This window comes from Procambarus clarkii, chromosome 38, assembly GCF_040958095.1.
Source record: "Procambarus clarkii isolate CNS0578487 chromosome 38, FALCON_Pclarkii_2.0, whole genome shotgun sequence".
Classification (NCBI taxonomy): Eukaryota; Metazoa; Arthropoda; class Malacostraca; order Decapoda; family Cambaridae; genus Procambarus; species Procambarus clarkii.
The window spans coordinates 24,815,904-24,843,654 of NC_091187.1; the positions used below are offsets into that span (position 1 = coordinate 24,815,904).

At 45.8% G+C, this 27,751-nt stretch overlaps 1 protein-coding gene across 1 annotated transcript in view; it reads right to left on the minus strand.

The window, feature by feature from the left end:
- The window catches only part of LOC123771976 (zinc finger protein 84-like), a 64,222-nt gene extending 40,997 nt beyond the window's left edge, over positions 1–23,225 (minus strand). The window contains exon 1 of the mRNA XM_069337890.1: positions 22,521–23,225. The gene's annotated coding sequence lies outside the window, so the exon portion shown is untranslated. The remainder of the gene's footprint in view (positions 1–22,520) is intronic.
- Positions 23,226–27,751: the final 4,526 nt, after the last annotated feature.

A 27,751-nucleotide genomic window follows, 5' to 3' on the forward strand; every position in this document is an offset into this window, starting at 1 on the left:
CGACGAGGGCCAGGGACATTCACAAGGTAACGAGCAGCCAGGACCCTGTTCGACCGCCAAAATCCCCGCGCCCGAATATCAGACCAAGACATATTCCCAAAGACGGCAGCAAGAGCCGCGAACTTACGAACGTCATGGGCACGGGGATAGACCGCAGGCTGGCTAGACCTAATAACCCTGCGGACGACCTGAGAGACCGGAACCTGCGAACAGGGAAGAAGGGAAACCGGATCAACCCACAGCGCGTCCCCGGACACAGAAGCTGTGGCGCGCAAATAACGGCGAAGCGCCGCAACCGGACACAAAACATGATGCACCCCCGGCCTGACCAACCAAGCATCAACCACCCATGGACCCCTCCGGAACGCAGCAGTCTCATTCTTCGCCAGAAAAGAAGGAGACGGCTGCAAACGAACAAAACTATCACCACGACCAAAAGAGCAGAAACCCCTGCGCCGGAGGAGAGCATGAAGCTCCCCTACCCGACCCCCAGAGGCCAAAGCCAACAAGAAAAGTGCCTTGGAAAAACAATCCTGGACCGAAGGGGCCACAACGAAACGAGGAGATGAAAGGAAAGAGAGCACTCTGTCCAAAAACCAGGACGGCTCAGGCGACGCATGAGCAGGCCGGAGGTGAAACAATGCACGAGACAGCTTGCGAAACGGCGCAGACGTAACATCGATACCGAAAGCAAGCTGAAGCGGCTCCGCCAGCGCCGCACGATACGAAGCGACAGTGTTAGGCATAAGATGACGGTCCTGAAACAACCACGAGAGGAAGGACAAGACCACCCGAACAGACAAGGAGCTAACACGACGAAGACGCAAAAAGAAACGGAAGGACCGCCAGGAAACTTCATACTGCCGCCGAGAAGAAGCCCTCAGGTGGGACACCAACAAGGAGGCCACCTGATCACCATAGAGATGATGATAGACTCGAGTCAAAAAAACCATACGCGAAGACTCGAGGAGAAGATCGAACCAGTTACGTGACGTACCGGCCCGATCTGCTGAAAGAGGCGGAGCCGCGGGAAAACCCTCGGGTTCGGACACCGAGCAACCAGCGCCTGAAACCAAGGCTGGGCCGGCCACCAAGGGGCCAGAAGGACAACTCTCCCCCGGTAAGTCTCTAAGCGAGTCAGGACCTAGAGCAACAGCCGAACTGGGGGAAAGAGGTACAGGAACCCCCACCTCGACCAGTCGAGCCGAAAGGCATCGACCCCGACGGCCTCGCAATCGGGGAAGGGCGCCGCATAAACGGGAAGACGCCGCGACCACGCCGACGCGAAGAGGTCCACCTCGGGGCGCCCGAACGTCTGGCAAAGCCAACGGAAGGACTCGTCGTCGACCGTCCACTCCGTGGAGAGGGGAACGAAGCGAGACAGGGCGTCGGCCAAGACGTTGGACACGCCCCGTACGTGAACCGCCAGGAGAGCCAAACCCCGAGAACTCAGCAGACGAGTCACCCGAAGCGACCAACCCCAAAGAGACAAGGACCGCATCGAACCCCCGCGGTTCAGGCAATGAACCACCGGAGAGCAGTCCGAATGGAGCCGAATCGTCGATCCGCGGGCCACCCGAATCCTCCCCAGAGCAAACCACACTGCCGCGAACTCCCGCACCGTACTGTGAGCTCGACGGAAGGACGGATCCCAACGCCCCTGGCCGGCCTGGTGAGCACTGGTCACAAAACCCCAGCCGAGAGACGACGCATCCGTGTACACATCGAGCGAGGGCTCGGGTAGGCGCCAAGGCACTGAACCCCGAAAAACCCGAAGAGGAAGCCGGTGACGCAGCAACCGACACAAGTCCCTAGGGGGTCGAACTCTGCGATCGCGAGAGAGGCGGAAGGGGGAACCCCGAAGGAACCAGAACAGCCGTCGAAGCCAAACCCGACCCGGCGGGTAGACCACCATCGCGAAGTTCAGGCTCCCGCACAGCCCCTCGAGCAACCGCCGGGTGACCCGAGGGCCCTCCAGAAACAGACGAAGGCGGGACCGCAGCCGCAGGAGAGACTCCGGAGGGAGAGACAAGGAGGCGGTCCGAGAGTCCCACACGAGACCCAGCCAAGTCCGAACCTGAGAGGGAACCAGATGGGGCTTCCTCCAGTTCACCAAGAACCCGAACCCGGCGAGCTGGGAAAGAACCAAATCCCTGGCTAGCAAGCAAGCTGACTGGCTGGGAGCCCAAACCAGCCAGTCGTCGAGGTAGGCCAACACCCGAACACCTAGGAGACGCAAACGAGCCACCACAACCCGTGTAAGGCGTGTGAACACGCGAGGTGCCAGGTTCAACCCGAACGGGAGACAACGAAAGCGGTAACTCAGACGCCCCACTACAAAACCGAGCCAGTCCCTGAACCGCGGATGAATCGGGACATGCCAATAAGCGTCCCGGAGGTCCAGGGACACCATCCAAGCACCCGGCTCCAAGAGGAGCCGAACCTGAGACAGCGTAGTCATCCGAAAGGAGGGGCAATGAACCCAGGGGTTCAGACGGGACAAGTCCAGAATGAACCGCAGGTCCGCGCAGTCCCGTTTCGGAACCGGAAACAGACGGGAAACCCATCTGAGGGACGACGTCGTTTCGACGACGCCCAAGCGTACCCACTCCAAGACGACTCGACAGAGCGCAGGGGAAGAAGCCTGCCCCGCCAGCCCCGACCCCCCAAAGGGGGGAGGGGCCACCCAACGCCACCGCAGGCCGCGAGACACGACCCGAAAGGCCCACGAATCGTGGGACCAGGCGCGGGCGAACAGCGCAAGCCGCCCCCCCATCGCCCCGTCAAAGGGGCAAACCGCGAAAGGGCCGGCGACCCTTACGAGACCCAGAACCCCGCACAGCGCGAACACCGCGCCGACCAGACGAGGGAGGGTCCGCAGGAGGAGCCAACCCCAAACCTGACACCAGAGGCCTACCACGACGAGAGGAACCCCGAGCCCTGGCACGACCTTTCCGGGAAGACCCACCCCGGGACCCCCGGAAAACCAACAAGTCCGACATCGGACGACAAGCCGCCGACGCAGCCTGAATAAACTGCGCCACGGCCGACTCCCCAAACAGGAGAGGACAAAAAGGTGAAGAACGCCTAAGAGCCAGAGCCCAAGCAGATTCCACGGAGGAACCCAGCACCGCCTGCCGACACGCGAGACGGGAAGCATAGAACAGGGAAACCGCATCCCGCAAAATCGGCGTGAACAGCTTCAACAAGGCAGCCGACGAACGCGCAGCCGAGGACAAGGTGCCGGACCCCGGGACGGACCCAAGCGTCCCCACATCCTCCACGAGCCAATCCGAAGACAGCTCCAGGAGGGAAAAGAACCGCAAGGCCGAACACAAAAGGCCCCGAGCGCGCAAGTCCTCCGCCACGAGCGCCGCCGAAAGGGAGGGAACCTGCACATGGAGCTGAATAACGCCCACATCGCGGGGAAGGGCAGGGGCAAACAAGCACTCATTCAGGTACTCAAGTTCACCCCCCAGGAAAACCTGAAGCACCGTGGAAGCTTCCCGCCACTCCAGCGTGCGGGAACGACAGAAGGAATGCCAGGAATCCAGACCAAACAAGGGGCAGTCTGCTAGCCAGGATGACTCCGGAACCTCGTAACGGAGCCAGAAAGGGAACGAAGTCCCAAACCTGAACGTGGACGGATCCATTTCCGAGGCATAATCCGGGTCACGCAGGAGGTAAGCTGCAAAGGCCGCTCGCACCACACCAGGTTGGATGCGATAAGCCGAAAACCTCCGGAAGGACGGAACCGACGTACCCGGGGGAACACGGAACCGTACCCGGGGAGGGGCCGACACCAAATCCAACTCGTACGCAGAGGGGGGGAAAGAAAACCCCACTCCTTGTAACAATAAGCCCCGCTCAGTGGGAAGAAAAACCCAGGCGGGGTCCAGCGGGGCCCAAGGCCCCCAAGTCAGCCCCTCCCCAGCCTCGAGGTCCGTCACCACAGGACCCGAGGCCGAGTCCTCTCCCCAAGCCCCGACCCCACAAGACAAGGACGGAGCAGCCGGAAAAGCTGGAGGAAGGGGGGCCCACTGGTCAGACCCTGAAGCTTCGGCCGGGAGACAAGACTCGAATGCCTCTGCCGCCCCCCCGGAAGGGGCAACCCCCGAAGCTGCCCGAGTCTCGAGATCAAGTAACCCCTGCTCCGACCCCGAAACCCTCAGACGCTTCGGGGCCGGAAGCAGGGGCGGGGGACCAGAACGAACAGAAGGGGAAGGACGAGGAGGTGCGGACTGAACCAGGATCGAAGCGACCCCCACCCCCAAGTCCGGGTCTCGAAAAGCAAAGCGGGGCAGCCCCGGGGCATCCGGGGAAGCAACCAACCGAGCGCGTTGCAACAGACGAAACCTAGACTGCAACGCACGCGCCGCCTGTACCCGAATAGAATCATCAGAGGATTGGGTAAATTGAGTCACAAGCAAGCAGCAACACTCACAGGACTCAGGGTCGAAAGTATCACCGACCCAACAGGCAGCGTGGCAGAGGCAAAAACAATGAGGGTCACCCTGAGACAAGGGGACCGAGCAACCCTCAAACTCGCACACAGCGAGTGGGGACTCCGGGGTCACATCCATCGGACCCACGCGCCCCCTAGGGGATTCCCAGGGTCCTGAGCGTTTACTTTAAGAGGACTCGCGCTCAGGTAGTCCCAGGCAGGGTGCTGCAAACCGGCGCCCAAAACTACCAAGCAAACTTCTAAAGCTGAACCCCAGGGACGTGTACACTCACGGGGACCTAGCAGGGGGCGCCACCGAGGAGAACAGTGGAAGGGCAAAAACAAACTGAATAAAATGACAGAACCCCCCACCAGGCAAAAACAAAAAGAAAAACAAAACCCCGCAAGAGGACAGCGAACCCCAAGGAACAGAGCCGGCCGCGATGTCGGGAATTACAAGCTGAGCAGCACCCTGCGCCCCTACCAGTGCAAACTGCCTCTTACCTGCCGGTAACAAGGGAGAACAGAACACCCAAGAGCCCAACAGGCGGCCGAAAAACCGAAAGGTAAAACGGACCAGCAGAGGCAGACCCCGAGGAGCCTGTGGAAGGTGGCCCCAAGCCCCAAGGGCAGTACTTACAGGGCACCTAGGGAAGGCAGCCCTAGGCGCATGCAGCCCGAGTACTGAAGATAACTCCTGGCTCTCGCACCCACAAAACTAACACCACACTCAAAGCACAGTGCAGTAGCGACACCGGAGCCAGAGCACACGACCATCGCCTATAGCAGCAGCCTCAAGAACTGAGGTGTGGGTAGCCGGCGCGGGGGGTCTGGGGCTCCCCTTTCCCCCTCCCGGGGAGGGGGGAGCTGCGCAGACAGCGGCGCGGCAGTGTGTGACGTCACACTAATTTGCTTGTTTTCGGTTGGGGAGTTCTATCCACTAGTTCGGTATTAGGTAGCAATTTTAACCAGAATAGGGGTTTGTTTTGGGGCGCTTACCTTTCTGGGTGCCTGTTCCGGTCGATGGCAGACATAGAATGCTTCCAACTACACGGGGGCTTCTATAGGCCATTGCTCCCCTTGCCTCTCTGAGGGGGCCCGGTTCTGGCCGTGGTCCCCGGTAGGCCTAAGAACTCCATACACATGACTGATGCCAAAGTCTGACATTAGCATATCAGCCTGGGATAGCTCCGGGGAGCCGACGGGGCTCCCCCCAGAAAATGGTAAATTCCACAATTATTCTTCCACCGGCGGATAAATATATCAATCGCAGACAAAGCTAAGGGCACTGGGTGCGTACTGTACGAACGCAGACTAGGTCTATACACCCTACAGCAGGCTAGTGTTTAAGCCAGATCGATCCAGTAACAAATCTCTCAAATATTGGATTTGTATCAAATTATATATTTTGGGTTATATATTTAGTTTAACAATTATTACGATACTAAAAGCTATAAAAAATACTTACTTTAGAACCGATTTATTAATTTTATTATTTCTTAGCCGTAGGTCACTGAACTGTTGGCAACGAAATCAAACGAAACACACATGGTGTTGTGTGCACACGGATTAGACCTGTCCACTCGTGCTGGAGTCGTGCCACCAATAACATGAATAATTTCTCAAATGGCAGATATCTATCATATTACAGTATATTTTTGGTTTTATTTAGTTTAGTTTCATTAGGAAAATATAGAGCTATTAAAACACCAGTTTTAGAAATGATTTATTAATCTGAAACTTTCAAAGTCATGGGTCACTGAACTATGACGACACAGATGAAAGTGAGTGAAACCTCACAGTAAAGTGAGCTTTACTGTACAGTATTCCTTTATCTGTCCACCCTTCTCATATACATTTTCTGTTATTTAAGAAGATGAGATTTCAACACATTAGCTAGCTATTCACACTTCAGCTGTGAATACAGCTGAAGTGTGAATTGTCCCTTTTCACACTTGCAAAGATACATGTGCCACAAATTGGTGAACAAAAATCATGGAAACACAGTCGTTCACTAGTGTGGACCACTCTGGCTGGTGTTTGGTTAATATGTTTCATTTGTTATGTGGTCCATTTGTGTGATCCAACTTGTCATACAAAGGAATTATTAATTGTAACCTGTAATTACCTAAGTGTAATTACCTAAGTGTAGTTACAGGATGAGAGCTACGCTCGTGGTGTCCCGTCTTCCCAGCACTCTTTGTCATATAACGCTTTGAAACTACCGACGGTCTTGGCCTCCACCACCTTCTTACTTACCTGGTTGATACCTGGTTGATGGGGTTCTGGGAGTTCTTCTACTCCCCAAGCCCGGCCCGAGGCCAGGCTTGTGAGAGTTTGGTCCACCAGGCTGTTGCTTGGAGCGGCCCGCAGGGCCACGTACCCACCACAGCCCGGCTGATCCGGAACTTCTCTTAGAAAACCGTCCAGTTTTCTCTTGAAGATGTCCACGGTTGTTCTGGCAATATTTCTTATGCTTGCTGGGAGGACGTTGAACAACCGCGGACCCCTGATGTTTATACAGTGCTCTCTGATTGCGCCTATGGCACCTCTGCTCTTCACTGGTTCAATCTTGCATTTTCTTCCATATCGTTCACTCCAGTACGTTGTTATTTTACTGTGTAGATTTGGGACCTGACCCTCCAGTATTTTCCATGTGTATATTATTTGGTATCTCTCTCGTCTCCTTTCTAGAGAGTACATTTGGAGGGCTTTGAGACGATCCCAATAATTTAGGTGCTTTATCTCGTCTATGTGTGCCGTATATGTTCTCTGTATTCCCTCTATTTCAGCAATCTCTCCTGCTCTGAAGGGGGAAGTGAGTACTGAGCAGTACTCAAGACGGGACAACACAAGTGACTTGAAGAGTACAACCATTGTGATGGGATCCCTGGATTTGAACGTTCTCGTAATCCATCCGATCATTTTTCTGGCTGACGCAATATTTGCTTGGTTATGCTCCCTAAACGTTAGGTCGTCAGACATCATTATTCCCAAATCCTTGACATGCTGTTTTTCTACTATGGGAAGATTCGATTGTGTTTTGTACCCTGTATTATGTTTCAGATCCTCATTTTTGCCATACCTGAGTACCTGAAATTTATCACTGTTAAACATCATGTTATTTTCTGCTGCCCAATCAAAAACTTTGTTGACATCTGCTTGTAGTTTTTCAATGTCTTCAGCAGAGGTAATTTTCATGCTGATTTTTGTGTCATCTGCAAAGGACGACACGAAGCTGTGGCGTGTATTTTTGTCTATATCAGATATGAGAATAAGGAACAGTAGCGGTGCAAGGACTGTACCTTGAGGTACAGAGCTTTTAACATCGCTTGGACTCGATTTTATCTGATTGACTGTTACTCTTTGTGTTCTGTTCGACAGGAAATTGAGTATCCAGCGTCCTACTTTTCCAGTTATTCCCATTGACCTCATTTTGTGAGCTATCTCCCCATGGTCACATTTGTCGAACGCCTTTGCAAAGTCTGTGTATACAACATCTGCATTTTGCTTTCCTTCTAAGGCTTCTGTGATTTTGTCATAGTGGTTGAGTAACTGTGACAGACAGGATCTTCCCGCTCTAAATCCATGTTGTCCTGGATTGTGCAATTCATTGTTTTCCATAAAACTAGAAATTTGATTCCTAATCACTCTTTCAAACACTTTTATTATGTGTGATGTTAGTGCAACTGGCCTATAATTTTTTGCCAAGGCTTTACTCCCCCCCTTGTGCAACGGAGCTATATCTGCAGATTTAAGTGCTGCTGGTATCTCCCCTGTATCCAGGCTCTTTCTCCATATTACGCTGAGTGCTCTCGCTACTGGTACTTTACATTTCTTTATGAATATTGAATTCCATGAGTCCGGCCCAGGAGCAGAGTGCATAGGCATATTATCAATTTCTCTTTCAAAGTCTTCCGAGTTTGTGGTAATATCCGTTATATTATCTGCAGCTTGAATGTCATTCATAAAGAAGCTGTCTGGGTCATCAACTTTCATGTTGTTTATTGGTGTGCTAAACATAGCCTCATACTGGCTTCTTAGAATTTCACTAATCTCTTTGTTGTCCTCTGTGTACGTACCTTCATTTGTAATTAACGGTCCAATACTGGTCGAGGTTTTGGATTTTGATTTTGCGTATGTGAAAAAATATTTCGGATTTTTCCTTATCTCTTGTATAGCTTTCTGTTCCAATTCCATTTCCTCAGACTCATATGATCGCTTCAACGTTTGTTCTATTTCCTCAATCTCCCTGCTTAGGCTTGTTTTCCTTGCTTGTGATAGTTGTGTCTGCCGAAGCATTTCCGTTATTTTTTTCCTTCTCCTGTACAGTGGTCTGAGTTCTCTTTCTAGAGTGGTCCTCTTTCTGCCCCTCCTCACAGGCACGTGCTTCAAGCAGACCTTGTAAGCTTCAGCTGTCAGTTGAGCTATTCCCTGTGTGGGAGTTTTGTCGCTTAAGACCGTCTCCCATTGAATGGTTGCAAGGTCTACATTTATTTTTTCCCAGTCAATCCTCTTATTGTTGAAATTGAATTGATTGAATATTCCTTCTCGCTTGTTGGGTCTCTTAGACCTACTATCGCTATTTATGCTAGTTTGCACTTCAATGAGCTTATGGTCTGAGTATGAAGTATCTGAGATTGTGATGTCCCTGATTAGTTCATCATTGTTTGTGAATAACAAGTCTAGTGTGTTTTCGTTCCTAGTTGGTTCTGTAATCTGTTGATTGAGCGAGAATTTGTCACAGAATCTCAAAAGTTCTCTGACCTGTGGTTGGTTATTTCCCGGGTCATTCCCTGCTATGATATTTGTGTTTGCCATTCTCCATCTTAGACTCGGTAAATTGAAATCTCCAAGGAAGATAATATCTGGAGCTGGGTTTGCTAGGTTGTCAAGTATGTTCTCTATTTTGTGCATCTGCTCTGTGAATTCCTCAATCGTTGTATCTGGCGGTTTATATATTAGAATAATAATTAGGTTTAGTTAATACTTAATACTTAACTTGTTCCAACCGTCTACCACTCTATTTGCGAAGGTGAATTTTCTTATATTTCTTCGGCATCTGTGTTTAGCTAGTTTAAATCTATGACCTCTTGTTCTTGAAGTGCCAGGTCTCAGGAAATCTTCCCTGTCGATTTTATCAATTCCTGTTACTATTTTGTATGTAGTGATCATATCACCTCTTTTTCTTCTGTCTTCTAGTTTTGGCATGTTTAATGCTTCCAACCTCTCCTCGTAGCTCTTGCCCTTCAGTTCTGGGAGCCACTTCGTAGCATGTCTTTGCACCTTTTCCAGTTTGTTGATGTGCTTCTTAAGATATGGGCACCACACAACAACTGCATATTCTAGCTTTGGCCTAACAAAAGTCATGAACAATTTCTTTAGTATATCGCCATCCATGTATTTAAATGCAATTCGGAAGTTAGAAAGCATCGCATAGGCTCCTTGCACAATATTCTTTATGTGGTCCTCCGGTGATAGTTTTCTATCTAGAACCACCCCTAGATCTCTTTCTTCATCAGAATTCTTTAAAGATTTCTCACATAATATATAGGTTGTATGGGGTCTATGTTCTCCTATTCCACATTCCATAACATGACATTTATTAACATTAAATTCCATTTGCCAGGTGGTGCTCCATATACTTATTTTGTCCAGGTCTTCTTGAAGGGCATGACAATCATCTAAATTTCTTATCCTTCCTATTATCTTAGCATCATCAGCAAACATGTTCATATAATTCTGTATACCAACTGGTAGATCATTTATGTACACAATAAACATCACTGGTGCAAGAACTGAACCCTGTGGTACTCCACTTGTGACATTTCTCCATTCCAATACATTGCCTCTGATTACTGCCCTCATTTTTCTATCAGTCAGAAAATTTTTCATCCATGATAGAAGCTTACCTGTCACCCCTCCAATATTTTCCAGTTTCCAGAACAACCTCTTATGTGGAACTCTGTCGAAAGCCTTTTTTAGGTCCAGATAGATGCAGTCATCCCAACCATCTCTTTCCTGTAATATCTCTGTTGCTCGATCATAGAAACTGAGTAAATTCGATACACAGGATCTACCAGATCGAAAACCATACTGTCTGTCTGATATTATATCATTTCTCTCCAGGTGTTCTACCCATTTAGTTTTGATTAGCTTTTCCAATACTTTCACTATTACACTTGTCAATGATACAGGTCTATAATTGAGGGGGTCTTCCCTGCTGCCACTTTTGTAGATTGGAACTATGTTAGCCTGTTTCCACACGTCTGCTACGATTCCTGTACACAGGGATGCCTGAAAGATCAGGTGAAGTGGAATGCTGAGCTCAGATGCACATTCTCTCAGAACCCATGGTGAAACGCCATCTGGGCCAGCTGCTTTGTTCTTCCTGAGCTCCTTTAGCATATTTTCCACTTCATCTCTAGACACCTCTATCCGCTCTATGTTGTTCTCTGGAATTCTTATTGTGTCTGGTTCTCTGAAGATTTCATTTTGTACAAACACACTTTGGAACTTTTCATTTAATGTTTCACACATTTCCTTTCCATTTTCCGTGAATCTGTTTCCCATTTTCAACCTTTGGATATTATCCTTTACCTGCAATTTGTTGTTAATGAATTTGAAGAATAGGCCCGGTTCTGTTTTACATTTATCTGCTATCCCTTTTTCAAAATTTCTTTCTGCCTCTCCTTACTGCTGTATAGTTGTTTCTCGCATCTTTGTATCGCTGGTATGTTTGGGGGTTTGGCCTCTTCCTATACTGATTCCATTTTTGTGTCTTTTGGTCTCTTACCCTCTCACAATTTCTGTCAAACCAATCCTGTTTTCTGGCCCTGCATCTCTGTTTTGGTATGAATGTTTGTGTGCCTTCCTCGTATAGTTTTAAAAATTTGGCATACATTTCATTTACTTCCCTACCTAGCAACAATTCTGTCCAATTACACTCATTAAAAAAATTTTGAAGTTCCCCATAGTTGCCTCTCCTTAAATCGAGTTTATCAACTGTTTCAATGTCCCCATTTTCTTCTAGATGATATCTTAAAGCATATTTAATGTCTAACAGGACGTGATCACTCTTTCCCAAGGGTGGAAGGTACTGGATGTCAAAAATCTCTTCTTCTTTCCTGGTGAATACTAGATCCAGTACTGACAGTACATCTCCTTCCCTCATTCTTGTGGCTTGCTTTATGTGTTGATACAAGAATGTCTCCAGAATGAGGTTCACAAATCTGCATGTCCAAAAGTCCTCCGTTCTTGCTTCATAGGCCTCCCAGTCTATTGCTCTAAAGTTGAAGTCCCCCAGTATCAACAGTCGTGATTTATCTTTATCTGCTTGTACAATAATATCTCTCATGACCATTATGAGGCCCTCTCGTTTGTCATCCAGTTCTTCCTTTGTCCAAGTGTTGCTTGCTGGTGGGCTGTAGGTATTTACAATTATCAGCTTATCATCCTGATTCCAGACCTGCAATGCCATTATGTCAATATCTCGAGGGTTTTCAAATACAGTGGTACCTCCCATAACGAATTTAATCCGTTCCATGTTCGTCATGTGAAACGGACGTCATACAAAACGAGTGTCCCCCATGTAACCAGTGTGATGCACTGTGTTTATTGTGAAATTTCCCTAGTGTGCATGACATCAAATGTAACCCAAAATATAATTTTTCTTTGTAAAATGATAAATTACCGTCCCTGAACATGTCTATGTAAAAATAATTACCAAATTCCACTTACTTTGGCTGTGAGGGCGTGGACAAGGTGCGCTGTGACGTCATCAGGGGCTGGTCGCCCGTGTGTGAAGCTCCCAAACACGGTCGTGCAGGCCATTCAAGCACCGCGTGTTGCCACAAATATATTTTCAAATATTTTTCCTATGCATTTCCAATGCGGTTTTATTTGTTTCTTTTATCGTATATGATGCATATTTGTGACCTTTACAATATGTATACAGTAGAATGTTCATAATTTTCCATGAAACTGTGATACATGTGTCAGTAATGTGTCCACAATAAATGTTTATTGTCACAATATTACGTGGTAAAAATGCACTAATATTACAATATGTACAGTTTCACATACTATTTACACAGTAACACACTGTATTACACACTCAGTACTTTGGAGGTGCGTAATAGTCAACGAAGTAGTCCATGGTACACAGCGCGACTTTGCTCTCCTTGCACCAGCTACAGATAGATTTTTGTTTCCTGTTTCATCGTTCTGTGTGCTTGCAAATAATGCACTCGCGTGCACCCTTGGCTTTAGTACTTGTAGGTGGAATGTAGCCAAGCTTGTAAAGCATAAGGTAGTATTGAAACGATTATAGGAAAAGCTCAATTTGTAAGGTAGTCTTGAAAAGATCGCTTTGTAAGGTCCCACACAGGAAGAGATTCAGCTAGCCTCAAAGAGTGTCCATCAGTCAGGAAGAGATTCAGCTAGCCTCAAAGAGTGTCCATCAGTCAGGAAAAGATTCAGGTATTCTTAACACTATCAATGAACACCACCACCATGGAAGCCGCTAACACTGTTCATCTATGCTACTTGTATCAGATGCATCATCACTGAACGCAGAAAACGATTCATCTATGTATCATCTATATACATTAGAGATGGCAAGGGTGGGGCTCAGAGCTACACCTGGATACGCTCGCTGTATCATCCTCATAGGTGCTGTATCACAGGCATCCGACCGTTGTGTTAAGCCCTTATTGCGCCTAGCTTCACCAATGTTATGACCCTTATGTTCTTCAAACAATAGGGTCTGAATTGCACTGACTGAGTACAGTCTTTCAACACCGTGTGGGACAGGTGTTTGAGAGCCAGAGGCATGTGTGCTACAAATGGTTGCTCACGCACTACTAACCCAGCCAGCAGCCCTTGTCTTTCATATTCGTTATAGCAAAAGGTTCGTTCAGTGTTTGTTGGGTAGGCTGCTCCATTATGACAATCTTTCTTTGTTTCAAATGTGTTCCATTTGTTTTGTATTTATCACTTACGTCTCAATAATGGAGCAGCCTACCCGACAAACACTGAACGAACCTTTATGACATTTGTCCATTTTTCAAATTGTTTCAACAGTTCTTTTATTTTTCGTTTTTTTTTTTTTTTAAGAAACATGGAGCAGTCGACCTGTAGACCACCGAACGAACATTTTTTACATTTGTACTGGTTTTCAAAATTCTTCATATTTTTTATTATTTACGTTTTTTGTATGTAAGAAACATGGAGCAGCCTACCTGCCGACCACCGAACGAACCTTTTGCTATAAGACAAATGAAAAATAAATATTGAACACATTTGAAGAAAGGAAAATGTCATAATGGTTTATTCAGTGTATGTAAGGTAGGCTTCTCCATTATTGAGACGTAAATGACAAATAAAAAACAAATGGAACACATTTGAAACAAAGAAAGATTGTTATAATGGAGCAGCCTACCTGCCGAACACCGAACGAACTTTTTTGACATTTGTTGTATATCAGATATTTCATTTCTTTTTTCCTACAAAAACGTCAATGCTTTGCAACATCTCAGCAGTCACCCTTTTATATCCCAGCATCAAAAGCATCTTTAAACAAGAACAACATAATTTATGTGCATCGTCGGAGGCGTCTAAGAATGTGCAAGCAGCAGCGCGACCCCACCATGTGGTGTTGACGTTACTCAAACCAGCGTTCGTCATACGGGACGATTTGACGCCGATCGGGCCGTTCGTTACCCAAATTATTCGTCTTTTGGGGCAATCGTTATGCGAGGTACCACTGTATTAACTCTTTTTACCTTCAGGTGTTTTTTCACCAGTACAGCCACTCCTCCTCCCTTCCTAGTTTTCCTGTCACGTCTCCAAACTGAGTAGCCTTTTGGGAATATGACTTCATTTATTATATTTCCTTCAAGTTTTGTCTCTGATAATGCAACAATATCTGGGACCCTAAGCTGGATTATATCTTGCAACTCCAAAGTTTTTGACCTCACTCCATCTATGTTGGTATATACAATTTTCAGGAACATGTTCCCTTTTCCTTTGCTCTTTACTCCCCCTTCCACTACTGATCTTGTTGCTTTGTTTTTATGTACCATTTCACAAGCTTTCCAGTCCCTGTCACTTTGTAAAAAAAAAAAGAATTTCTGTCTTCTTCATTTCTATCCCCATTTAGACGTTTTGCCTCAATTAGGTTCATTTTCAGCTTTTCTCTGTCTTCCTTGGAGAGGTCTTGTCTTATTGACCAAAATTTGCCGACCTCATCACTCTGCAGTTTCCTGGCATTTCTTAGCACTTCCATCATGTTTTTCACTCCATTAAACGTCACCCTCAAGGGGCGGTTCTTTTCTTTCTCATATTTTCCTATTCTTCTAAAATCACTGACATTTTCCTTTGAGCCTTCTCCTAAACCTACTATTTTCTCTATGATTTTCATCTCTTCTGCCGCTCGGTCCACCCTAGTTGAAATTTCCTTCTCTAAACATCCAAAAATGATTATGGACTTAGTTCTATCTGCAGTGTTTTGTACCAGTTTACTGTTGGTAACCAGTTCTTTCCTAATTGCTTGCCTAATTTCTACTTCTTGTTGGTCATTTCTGGTTTTGACTTCCGAACACACTTCTTTGATAGTCTCTTTCTCTTTTACAACTTCAGCATATGTCGCTTTTATTTCTTCTTTATACTTTTCTAGTTCTTTATTCACCTCCTCTATGTGAGTTGTCAGTGAAGTTTCCAGTTGGAGATCCTTACCTAACTCTATGTTAGCCCTTAGGCTTGCTTGGAGTTGTTCACCATATGAGTCTATGTGAAGTCTATGTTCTGTGAAGGAATGGGAAAGTTTTCAACCAGTCTGTGAACTCTGTGCCGACATCGTAAGCAAATCCGCACATATCCCGCTTCGGCAAACCATTGTTCATCGAACCAGGTGAGTAAATCTGGCCTGAAAAGTGTGCGACCTAGCCGGAGATTCGTTGAATCAGGGTACGTTGAATCGAGGTTGTACTGTAATCACACTAACGTGATGTATCATTGAGAAAATCCGTAAGAGCTGTGATGAGGATTTAAACCTATGCAGTGGATATTCCCATGCATGCGCCCTAAACAACCAGGCCATGACATGGTCAAAACATTGACCATGTCTGGACAATAGATGACATTGTCTGAGGCGTGTATGTGGCAATACCCACCACGTGGGTTTGAATCCTTATCACATCTAGTTTTTCTCATTTATACATCACATTAGTGTAATTATTCTTGTGTTTGAAAGAGGAGCATCAGAGGTAGAATATAGATGACAGACTCAGAGTGCGTGAGGAGGGGTAAAAACCCTGGTCTGCCTTCAGTGGAAGCCTCGGGAAACCCTTGTGTCTTCAGTAGAACTCCAGGTTGCAATCCTTTTGACAATGTTATGGCCTGGTTATCTGGGGCGTGTGCACGGGAATACCCGCAGCTTAAATTCAAATCCTCATCACGGCTTTAACCCCTTAACTGCGTTGCCTCCAAATGTGACACCCCCGCAGTGCGCAGGAAATAAATTCTCTGGAAAAAATTCTTTTTTCTTTTTAAAGTGTCAAAAACCCTTCCCTCAGTATGGGTATGTAAAAAAAAAGTCGAAATTGTACTTACTTTGGCTGCTATGGGGTCCGGAAGTTGGGGCGTGACGTCATCATTCCCCGTGCGCCCGTGCCGTGAGCTCTCGGGGGCGGTGGGGCGCTCGGGGCGGGGCGCGCGAGTTGCCGCGAATATATTTTCGTTCATTTTTTGCGCACCTTTCCAAATACATTTTCATTGTTTTTATGTGCCAATCCAATGTATAATGATCACGTACACTATAATATCGCAGTACAACATCCGTACTGTCTGTAGACACTGTGTTACGTGCATGAAACTTGTGTACACATATGCAGCACATATTTACTATGTATCATGCTAATTTGTGTATATATACAATCTATTTACACACTATACACTGTCACACACTATATACATTCACTATCAACACATTCAGAACACCGTGTAGCAGCTGCTTCGTATGGGCCAATAGCAGCTGCCTCGTATGGGCCAATAGCAGCTGCCTCGTATGGGCCAATAGCAGCTACCTCGTATGGGCCAATAGCAGCTGCCTCGTATGGGCCAATAGCAGCTGCCTCGTATGGGCCAACAGCAGCTGCCTCGTATGGGCCAACAGCAGCTGCCTCGTATGGGCCAACAGCAGCTGCCTCGTATGGGCCAACAGCAGCTGCCTCGTATGGGCCAACAGCAGCTGCCTCGTATGGGCCAACAGCAGCTGCCTCGTATGGGCCAACAGCAGCTGCCTCGTATGGGCCAACAGCAGCTGCCTCGTATGGGCCAATAGCAGCTGCCTCGTATGGGCCAATAGCAGCTGCCTCGTATGGGCCAATAGCAGCTGCCTCGTATGGGCCAATAGCAGCTGCCTCGTATGGGCCAATAGCAGCTGCCTCGTATGGGCCAATAGCAGCTGCCTCGTATGGGCCAATAGCAGCTGCCTCGTATGGGCCAATAGCAGCTGCCTCGTATGGGCCAATAGCAGCTGCCTCGTATGGGCCAATAGGAGCATTTGGCCATGAACACATTCAGAACACCTCGAGTGAGAGCAGCCACACCCAGCCTGTCTCCCTCACTCCAACATCTTACTCGCCAACATTGCTCCTCCCACCATATTGTTATAGTTCTTATTACACATGTTCTATATACCTATCTACATGTTTTATTTACCAGAACTATGCAAGTAAGCCAGTATTGTGTCCAAACAGTACAGTGGCCACCATACACTGCATGAAAAATCACACAGCAGACGACGCTACGATTACGTCACCTCCCTCACCAAAATAGCTCCTCTCAACATTCTTCTGTTGCTGTTCTTACACTATATACACACACTATATATACCCATGTACATATGTGTTGCCCATAGCGAACCACTAAGCTAGTATGGTGAGCAAAACAAGAGTGGCAGCCACACACACAATGAGGCTACCTCAATTCTCGCCCTCCCTCCCTCATCAAAATTCCTCCCTCCACAATACTACGCACAACGCTAATTATAACCACATTCCTGCTATTATCACAATCCTGGTCACTAATTCCTGTAAATGAATAATTGACCACACGTTTATTTTGAAAAGGAACCTAAGAAATCATTTGAAGATTCCTAGATGAACGAAATAATACTGTGGTGCTGTGGCTAGCGCTGTGAACATCGTGAACAGCATTGAATCACTGATATTTGAACATTGTACCCAGTCATTATCACACTCAGGCTCTAATATAACACTATCATAGCTAAATAATACAAGTTATATATATATTTTGACATTATTAGGCGATGCTGTGGTCACATGCTGAACAGCAGTGCTGTGCGCTCATGCTGCGAGCGCCAGCCTTGGTTGCTCACACACTACTGAGGCTCCCACACCCGGGAATGTGGACCACGATTTTTTTTAAAGATGGCGTCTGTTTACAAGAGCCCTGAGGAAGCTGATGTGAACCCCATGTAGCCGCGGGAGTTTTGAATGGAACGTGAAAAATACAAATACCCGGAGGCGCGTTGCGCAAACCAGACGTGAGCCTGCAGGCGCGTTGCGCAGTTTAAGGGTTAACGGATTTTCTCAATATTAATAATATTATTATTACATTACGTCTTATATTATTATATCATTATTTATACTGTATATAAATTATTCCATTATTACTATATTATACATTATATTATCAGTTATTATATAAAACAATCCACTGGGACTCTGAGGTGACAAACCTGTGACCAAGGCATTGCCAGTCACATACTCTAGCATTGTACCACCACTGACTTGGAAAAGCCATACAACTGGATTTCTACTGAAATCACACACAGTCTGGAGGCCCCTCCTGGAGCCAGACCAAGTTTTATGCATGACTCCCAAGCACTCGGGTGCAGGCAAAGTAGTTCAACACCATACACCCCAACTTTAGATACACACATACATAGCTGTGTGTATGAAGTAGGGGCATACAGTATTGAACTATTGTATGCGTGAAACACTATGCGTCCTAGTGGCTTTACAAGAATGTAAAATATCAATGCTATGTACTCTCATAAACCCAATGTACCTTCTTGTATATAAATAAGTAAATAAAATACTTTGCCTGCACCAGAGTGCTTGGGGGTCATTCCTAAAACTTGTACTGGCTTCAGAAGGGGCCCTCCACTTTTTGTGTGATTTCACTAGAAATCCAGTTTTATGAGTTTCTCAAGTCAGTGGTGGTAGAGTATAAGGCTGGCAATGTCTTGGTCATGAATTAGCATCACCTCAGAGCCTTAGTAGATTTTCTCATTGATATACATCATGTTAGTGTGATTTTCTGTGTTATCTTGAGGTTATCTTGAGATGATTTCGGGGATTTAGTGTCCCCGCGGCCCGGTCCTCGACCAGGCCTCCACCCCCAGGAAGCAGCCCATGACAGCTGACTAACACCCAGGTACCTATTTACTGCTAGGTAACAGGGGCATAGGGTGAAAGAAACTCTGCCCATTGTTTCTCGCCAGCGCCTGGGATCGAACCCAGGACCACAGGATCACAAGTCCAGCGTGCTGTCCGCTCGGCCGACCGACTCCCCGGTCGGCCGTATCATTGTCTGTGTGTATCATTACCCGGTCTGTGTGTATCATTACAGAGCACCACTCGGTTTCCGAACCCCTTGGGGACGAGACCCATCGGTTATCGTGCAAGTTCATAAATGAGAAATGGAGGAAAATGGAGACATTTTTTTTTTAAATTTGACAAAAAATTCTAAGGGAAAAAATCGACAGATTCATAGCAAAGTTTATTGTGTAATTGCATTCACTGACCCCCACCCTTCCCTCCCTCACTGCTTCTATCTCTCACTGTATCTCTCCCTCACTGCCTCTCCCCATCATTGCCTCTTCCCCTCACTGCCTCTCCCCCTCAATGCCTCACTGCCTCTCCCCCTCAATGCCTCACTGCCTCTCCCCCTCAATGCCTCACTGCCTCTCCCCCTCAATGCCTCACTGCCTCTCCCCTCAATGCCTCACTGCCTCTCCCCCTCAATGCCTCACTGCCTCTCCCCCTCAATGCCTCACTGCCTCTCCCCCTCAATGCCTCACTGCCTCTCCCCCTCAATGCCTCACTGCCTCTCCCCCTCAATGCCTCACTGCCTCTCCCCCTCAATGCCTCACTGCCTCTCCCCCTCAATGCCTCACTGCCTCTCCCCCTCAATGCCTCACTGCCTCTCCCCCTCAATGCCTCACTGCCTCTCCCCCTCAATGCCTCACTGCCTCTCCCCCTCAATGCCTCACTGCCTCTCCCCCTCAATGCCTCACTGCCTCTCCCCCTCAATGCCTCACTGCCTCTCCCCCTCAATGCCTCACTGCCTCTCCCCCTCAATGCCTCACTGCCTCTCCCCCTCAATGCCTCACTGCCTCTCCCCCTCAATGCCTCATTGCCTCTCCCCCTCAATGCCTGCCAACCCTCCCTCACTGCCTTCCTCATAACATGAGAACAGCAGGCTATGGAGGAGGGGGAGCTACTAACGGGGTCGGGAACTACTAACGGGGTGGAGGCTATGTAGAGGCGGACATGTCTGTCAGCGCCTGCTCACAGATGCCAACTGTGCATAATTCATAAATAAAACTATATTTGTTTAATTAATAAATAGGAAACCATATAACATGTTAATGATTAATAATGTATATTAATATATGAAAATTAACATTTTGGCACAAATATTTTACAACTAAGATTAAAATTTGTAATACAATATGTGCGATAAGTTTGGCAACCATCGCCTGGTCAGCAAATCCTTCCTTACTGCCTCCCTCACCACTCCACCAACAGAGAGGGGGGTGGGAGAATTAGTGAGGAGAAATAGTGGGAGAGGGGAAGAATTAGTGAGAAAGGGAGGGAGGGAGGGGAAGGTAGGGAGAGATGCTAGGGGGGAGAATGGGAGAATTAGGGAGGGAAAGGCAGTCAGGCAGCCAGCCAGCATGCCTGCCTGCCTGCCTGCCTGCCTGCCTGCTAGCCTGCCTGCCTGCCTGCCTGCCTGCCAGCCAGCCTGCCTGCCTGCCAGCCAGCCTGCCTGCCTGCCAGCCTGCCTGCCTGCCAGCCAGTCTGCCTGCCAGCCAGTCTGCCTGCCAGCCAGTCTGCCTGCCAGCCAGTCTGCCTGCCAGCCAGTCTGCCTGCCAGCCAGTCTGCCTGCCAGCCAGTCTGCCTGCCAGCCAGTCTGCCTGCCAGCCAGTCTGCCTGCCAGCCAGTCTGCCTGCCAGCCAGTCTGCCTGCCAGCCAGTCTGCCTGCCAGCCAGTCTGCCTGCCAGCCAGTCTGCCTGCTAGCCTGCCTGCCTGACAACCTGCCTGCCTGCCTGCCTGCCTGCCTTTCCCTCCCTCCCTCCCTAATTCTCCCATCACCCCTCACTACTTCCTGCCTACCTCTCCCTCCATTTCTCACTAATTCTCCCTCTCTAATTCTCCCCCTCTCTCTTATACTGCCTTCCATCATCCACCCACCAGTCAGCAATCACTGACGCAATGCGTGCATTTGGAGCCGACATGATGCACAGATGTTTCTTGATTGTGCAAATATGTAAAACAAAATTACAGAATGAACTCTCCAGCCTCGTGACAAATCAAAATAATAGGAATAAGAGGCCGTGAATCTGTGAAATCACAGGGTAGAAGGCGGCAAACTGGACCATATCCCACCCATCACCACGGGCCGGCGCGACGCTTGGCAGACTGCTTCCTACCTGAGCTTTGTTCGTGTAACATGACTCCCCAACCCCAATCGGGAAACTGGAAGTTTCGGATAACTAAAGTTCGGAAACCAAGTGGTGCTCTGTATATTATTATTATACTGAAGTTTAACCCCACCAGTGTCCAGAGTATGGGAAGAGGTTCAGTCTACTTTCATATATGAAGAGGCAAAACCTTAATACTTTTTAACAATATTTCAAATAAGTGCAAAGATACATAGAATTTATAAATGGTTCCCTATAGTCTAATTACTTAATAACAAATGACTATTAGAGTTTAACCCAAGCAAATGTAAAGTAATGAAGATGGGTATAGGAAGCAGGAGGTCAGATACACAGTATCATTTGGGAGATGAAATCCTTCAAGAAGCATGAAAGGAGAAAGATCTTGGGGATGATATCGGGCCAGACCTGTCCCCTGAAGCCCACATCAAGAGGATATAAAAAATTGCATATGTTTGGTTAGCCAACATAATAACTGCTTTTTAGAACCTTGTGTAAGGAATCATATAGAAAATTGCATACCAAATGTGTCAAGCCAACCCTGGAATATGCAGCTCCAGTGTGAAGTCCGTATCTATAGTCAAGCACAAGACTAAATTGGAAAAAGTTCCAAGGAATGCCACTCAACTAGTACCTGAGCTGAGGGGTATGAGCTATGAGGCGAGACTATGGGAATTAAACCTCACATCACTGGAAGAAAGAAATGTTTGGCGAGATATGATCACCACAAAAGATTCTCGAGAAACTGATAGGTTAGATAAAAAGTTTATTTAACACAGATGGTACACACACAAGGGGACACAGGTAGAAACTAAGTGCCCAAATGAGCCATGGAAAGAACTTTTTTTGTGTGTTAGTAGATAACAATGGAATGTATTAGGTAGTGATGTGGTGAAGACAAACTCAATACACAGTTTCAAATGCAGATACGAGAGGCCAATCAGCTCAGGAATCTGTACAACAGTTTATTGACAGTTGAGAGGCTGGAAGAAGAATTAGGTGAATACGAAGAACAGGAAGGACGAACAATTAGGCGAATATAACATAGGTGACAAACAAAAATTTCATAGCACAGGTGGCTTCATTCTTGACTCATAATCAGCAATCCTGGGTTCTGTTTCCTGGCAGACCAGAAATGGTTGAACAAGTTTCCTTTCACCTAATGGCTCTGTTCATGTAGAAGTAAATAAGGTTCCAGGAGTTAGGGGTTGCAATCTATAATGGAAACACTTAAATTATTCTATTCAAACACTTAAGTCTATACATTAATCGTTACTACTTATGACTATTTGAGGCAGATTTCAAGTAATGTTCACTTACCATTTTTTGTCTTTTACTGTCCACAAGCATCGGAGACGAACTTCACTGTTGTTGTTGCTGTTGATTTAAGGACGACGACGAAACTAGACGTATGTACCCTGCTGAACCATATGAAATCAATTTTCATTCTGGTACGAAAAAACCAGACGGCAAAAGAAAACCGTCAAGTGGCGCTGGTCACCTGGCGACACCCGAATACCCTCGGCAGTGCAGGCATCGATAACCAGCACCACACACAGGGGTAACTACCCCAGCAGAGTGAGAACCAGGCGCCCTCCACGTCCAGAGGGAACACAGGAGCCTCCAGAGGCCGCTGAACCCCACCACCTCTGCTCAACGCCAGAGGTGCAAGCCGGAAAACGCCAGAATATCTATCAACTACCCCGTGGCGATTATAGACAGACGTCGCAACCATTCAGGGAGTTGAATATTAGTGCCTTAAGGCAAAACGTTAATCGGCGACCTCTAGGTGTTCGCCAGTGTGCCTTGTTGTTGTGTTGATTTAGGGGCGACGACGATCGTGGGATCGGATGCACCCCGGCTGCCCAATACCGGGAAATAGCGGAGGGATGGGGTCCCTATAGTCTATTCAGGCCATAGACCCTACAATCTCCTCAGGCCACAAATTTTAGTCTCTTCAGGCCACGGACATGACGGATGAAGCGGAAGGTATGGCCAGTGTACCTTGTAAACAAAGTTTAAATGACGAGAGGAAACGAACCTAAACCTAAGTTTAGTCTATATAAATATATTTAAATATTTATTTATTTATTTATTTTTAATGTTTTTATTTATTTATTTATTTATTTATTTATTCATGTATTTATTTACAAGAAAGTACAATTTGTATGTGAGATTACATAAGATTGGTATTTTTACAATCTTGCAAAACCATTAACACGCATAGCGTTTCGTCCTTAATCTTATTTATTTATTTATTTATTTATTTATTTATTTATTTATTTATTTATTTATTTATTTATTTACAAGAAGGTACATTGGGTTCATGAGAGTAGAGTTTAGTTAGTTTTAGTTTAGTTCATTTATTATGCACCTCATACCCATCTTGTGGGCGGTGGGAGTTGAGAGTACAGAGGGGGGGGTAGAAATAGCCTAAGCTACTCTATCCCTTTGAGATGTATTTCTTTCTTATCTCAATAAACATACTTGAACTTGAGACTACAGTGACTTGAAGTTTTACATTCTTGTAAAGCCACTAGCACGCATATAGCGTTTCGGGAAGATCCTTAATCTAACATATAATCTTTAGAAGGTAATTTCTAGCAAAATTAAACAAAATGTTTACAGGTACATTGTAAGTACAAAAATACATTGTAAGAAGGTACAAAAACATATCGCAAGAAGGTAAAAAAAAAACGCATTGCAAGAAAGTACAAAAAAACATTGTATAAGAAATTTGGCAGAAAAAAGTAGGTACATTAAAGTAAATTTAAGGGTACAATGTAATCCACAGGTACATTTTAGCATAATTTGAGTTTATTGCAAGATATAATGTAGCAAACTATGTGTATAATATGATGCAAAATAGCATCAATGATGATGAGATGAGATTCAGCACCGCTCCTGTGCCAGAGCAAATGAGCTTGTTGATGCTTGGGCCACCACTTCCAGCTGTGACAGTCTTTCTCTACCCACACAGAACAAATTAAATAATAAATATGCTGATAGAGCAAGGCTCCTTGACTTCATGCTTCATCAAGAGGATGACTGTGACATGCTTTTTGCTGAATACGAACTAGACTCTGCTCTACATAAAGGCAAAGCTACATCACCCAGGGAGGATGGAGTTACTTACGACATACTGCGTATGCTTCTGCTAGTTCCAGGGAATCCCTTGCTTGACTTGTATAATATGAGCTATGTAACTGGGGAGCTTCCATAGTCATGGACCAACAGTCTTATTATTCCCATTCCTAAACCAAACCAGCAGAGTGCTTTTCGCCCAATCTCCCTCACTAGGTGTCTCTGTAAGTGTCTTAATTGAGAGGATGGTTCTCAACCGCCTCCTTTACAGAATTAGTAACATGTTGTCTCTCTAGATATATGGCTTTACGCATGGAAAGAGTGTACATCACTGTATTACCACATTCCTCACCCTGCATACTGATAGGTCATATACCACTTTCCTAGATCTTAAGTCAGCCTTTGACATTGCTAACCCACACGTCATTCTAAGCGAACTTGCTAAAATGAATGTTGAAGGATGTCTTCTACGGTGGATAAGAGGCTATCTATCCAACAGGAAGTCATCTGTACTGTTCCAAGGGCATAGTAGTGTAACGAGAGATTTTGAACTTGGCACTCCACAGGGAGGTGTCCTCAGTCCTACTCTGTTCAATGTGTTAATCAATGCACTTTTAAACTCAGTAACTAGGAGGCCCAGCGAACACATCCAGATACCTTGCAATTAAATGTAAAACCAGGTAAAAAATCTTTAAGTGCTTATGATAATGTACCGATTAAGGTCTATGGCAAGGTGTCGACAAAAGTGGGTTATAATGGAAAAGAAATTGTCCAGGATTTTTATGTAGTGGATTCACATAATCCTAGCCTATGTGGTAAGGATCACATGGAAAAAGTGGGAATTTTCTTGGCGGGCCTAGATGAATTGTCGATAGTTAAAACAATTAAAAGTGCCCAACAAATGTTAGACAAATATTCAGTGGAGGCAGATAAGCCAATTAATAGCATGGTGGCAAAAATTCACCTGAAAAGTGGGGCTTCACCTAAATTTTTCAAGGCAAGAACAGTGCCGTTTCATTACAAGCAATTGGTAGAATCAGCCCTGGAAAAGCATGTGGCAGAAGGCATCTTAGAGCCAATTACACATAGTGAGTGGGCAGCCCCAATTGTACCAGTGTTGAAGGCAGATCGGAAATCCTTGAGAATCTGTGCAGACTTCAAAGAACTGAACAACCGCATACACTGTGAGAAGTACCCTTTACCTAAGATAGATGAGTTGTTGTCAGTGGTCTGCAAGGGAGCAATTTTTTCTAAGATTGACCTGAAAGATGCTTACTTGCAAATTCCTGTAGAGGAGGAGAGCCAGAAATTGTTAGTGATTAATACCCACAAGGGGTTATTTAAGTATAAAAGACTTCCTTTTGGACTCTCCTCATCTCCAGCAATTTTTCAGAGATTCATGTCCCAGTTGTTAGTTAACATTGATGGTGTGGCTAGTTTTTTAGATGACATTATTGTATTTAAATAAATAAATAAATATAAATAAATATGTTTATTCAGGTAAGGTACATACATACAAGTGATGTTACATTAATGGATCAATATATAGATAGAGCTAGTACATACAATGCCTAAAGCCACTATTACGCAATGCGTTTCGGGCAGGAAAAACATTAATATCTAGAACTTAATCCTAATTGAGCATAAAGAATAAAATGTGTTGAGAACAAATACAAATAAAGATAAAAAAAAGGGGGAACATGACTGAAAAGCAGCACAAATACAATAGGTTGACAAACAGTGTTCATTAAAAAAAAATAACAGACATGGGTTGACAATAGAGGGGTAAGGTAGGTTACAGGGAATTTATTAGGTAGTGTTTAGTTTTTATCTTAAACTGGTTGAGAGAGGTACAGTCTTTAACATGGTTGGGAAGGTCATTCCACATTCTGGGCCCCTTGATTTGTAGAGCATTTCTAGTTTGATTAAGTCGTACTCTAGGAATATCAAAACTGTATTTATTTCTGGTGTAGTGCTCATGTGGAGAGATGCTAGATTAGAACAAGTTTTGAATCTTTTGCAAAAGCACAATGTGAAGATTAATAAGGGAAAAACAATGTTGAAGACCAAGGCCATTGAATATCTGGGGTACCATATTTCAGGTAAGGGCTTTACTCCTTCTCACAAAAATGTAGCTGCTATAATAGATGCCCCAGCCCCAACATCAGTTGGAGAAGTACAGTCTTTTGTTGGGTTGGTTACATATTTTTATAAGTTTGTGAAGAACTTTTCAACAAAATTAGCACCCTTGTATGAATTGTTGAAAAAAGGGGCTAGATTTAAGTGGGCAGCAAGAGAGGAAAATGCATTCAGGAATATTAAGCAGGAATTGATCAATTCTCCAGTGCTCACTAATTTTACTGGTAGACTCCCGTTAAAACTGGAGGTAGATGCTTCCCCAGTAGGAGTGGGTTGTGTATTATTACAGGAAGTAGATGGTCAGGATAAAGTAGTATATTTTGCTAGCAAGAAATTATCTCCTGCGGAACAGAATTATTCTCAGTTAGATAAAGAAGCCTTAGCTTTGGTATATGCTGTAAAAAAACTGAGGTATTTTCTGCTGGGGAGGAAATTTCAGATTCAGATTCAGATTCAGATGTTTATTCAGGTAAGGTATATACATACAAGTGATGTTACCTTAATGGATTGATATATAGATAGAGCTAGTACATACAATGCCTAAAGCCACTATTACGCAATGCGTTTCGGGCAAGAAAAACATTAATATCAAGAACTTAATACTAATTGAGCATTGTTATAAATGATATGAGTGGGGGACTATGGGGTACTGGTACTATTAAGGGGTATAGGTAGTTAGAAGACAGGAGTATCAAATATGGGAGAGCTAAAAGGCCCGGCCCCCAAAATAAACTATCCACAGTAGTAATAACTTGCTACAAGACCAAATATGTTAGTCTAAGGGTTGATCACTGCGCTCCCACCTTGGAAGAAGAGATACTCTGTAATTCATGTACTTATTTATTAACCCGTTAACAACCCCCCATATACACTCACACCAATAACAATAATAATAATAACTTTACCACACTATCTTACGTTAAAAGCCTTGGTCCACGTAGGCAGGATACAAGGTTTACACTAATAACAAGCTAGGGTAAAGTACTACTGGATAAGCACTGAAGCTGGATGCAGCTTAGGGTAGTGAAACCACGTGGGACCCTAATACAAAACACAACACTTAGGGGTACCCAAACACTGGCAAAATACTATCCCCAGGTCTCCCCAATCGTTACTACCAGAGTAGGCACACTCACTAATGCCCTGTACTTAGCTTAAGGATACAGGAACTTCAGGTAAGGGAAATAAGTAAGAGGAGAAGGAAGGAGAGTAGGGGGGCAGCCACAGAGTAGGTCTTAACCTCACGCCACCAGCCAAGAGAAGACCGAGCTAGCCACCAGCTGCCTCCCTCATGTTGTGGTGCCGGGAGGAGCCTAATTGATCGTGCA